Raw genomic sequence first — 1,601 nt, 5'->3', positions numbered from 1 at the left:
ATACATTGTCATTATTATGTCAAACGTAAGTTAATAATATTTAAAAAGTAAAAAAACTTCTATATATGTCATAAATTTATTGAATAAAACTAGTAAATGAAACTATTTACCACAATTAACAAAGGAAGAATACTTATCTGCATATTTACTCTTTCTTTAGTCTGTGCAAATGGCTGCACCTTCTGTGTATATATATATATATATATATATATATATATCGGCAAAGGATATAAATACCGGTAAGAAAAATCGGTTCTTTACGAAGTCCCTTAAAATATTTATTTTTCTATTGAGTTACTAACACTCGCTTGTCATTCTCACCGTACGAAGAAGGTATCAACCAAAGATTAGGCTCACTGAAAATCTGCGTCAATCGGCTCTATTGTTCCTCGGTTGCTATATAAAATCTATTTTATCAGTAATTCCTGTTAAAGGAGAATGAGGTTGCATAATATCAGTTTTTCATCAGTTTTAAATCTACAGATTATGCCATGACCTTGTAAGAATCCATTTAGGTATAAAATACAACAATGCATTTGATCTGCTTGTAACGATTCTGCCAGCCTACTACCCAATTACCTGGCGTAATAATGATAAAGGTTTCTGATTGAGGTCAGATCAGCAATTTTGAGCGGGTAGTAAGTCGATTCCGCCGAATCCAGTACTTGAGTAGTACTTTATTTTATCAATTCCCGAAGGATTACCTCAGCAAAACTTGAACTCCGAACGTTAAGAGCTGGAACCAATATCACAAAACATCTTTTCTGATATTCTAGCAATTCTACTAGGTCGGCTCCTTTTGCATGGTACTAATTAATATTTCTTCTTAAATTTGGCTCAAAGCCAGTAATTTTAGGGAAGAGCGCTTGTCGATGTCATCGATCCCGGGGCTCAGCTACTATTTATTTTATCAGCCTCGAAATGATATGAAGGCGAAGTCGACCTCTGCGGAATTTAAACTCAGAACGTAAAGAACCGGAAGAAATGTTACTAAGCATTTTGCCCGTCACGCAAACGATTCTGCCAACTCTTCATCTTAGTAACGGTTTCAGATTTTATAACAAATCCAGTACATTTGGTGGGGAAGGGGTGAGCTGGTGTAGGGAGGGAAGGGAATAGTTTATTGCATCAACCCAGTACTTGACTGGTACTATATTATATCAATGCTATATTTTATCAACATCCAGAAAAAAAAATAGAAGGAAGGCAAAGTTGACGTTATCGGATTTGAACGCAGAACGAAAAAAGCCGGAAAGCATTTTGTCCGACGTGCTAACGATTCAATCAACTCGCTGCTTTCTATGTACTATTCTTTCTACAATAGGCATAAAGCTTGAAATTTGAGCTGGGGAAGGTAGCTAGTCAGTTGTTTCGACCCCAGTTTCATCTGATATTTAATTTATAGATCCCAAAAGGATGAAAGGCAAAGCCAGCCTCAGAAAGTAAAGAGTAGGAACTTTCTGCGTAATATTGGTTTCAAATTTTGGCACAAGGCCAGAAATTTCGTGGGAGTGGGTAAGTTGATAACATTGACACCAGAGATCAACTGGTATTTATTTCATCGAGCCCGAAAGAATGAAAGGCAAAGTGGACCTCAGTGA

The sequence above is a fragment of the Octopus bimaculoides genome, chromosome 2, assembly GCF_001194135.2.
Source record: "Octopus bimaculoides isolate UCB-OBI-ISO-001 chromosome 2, ASM119413v2, whole genome shotgun sequence".
Classification (NCBI taxonomy): Eukaryota; Metazoa; Mollusca; class Cephalopoda; order Octopoda; family Octopodidae; genus Octopus; species Octopus bimaculoides.
The sequence above is the reverse complement of the archived record's forward strand: the minus strand, read 5'-3'. Positions refer to the sequence as shown.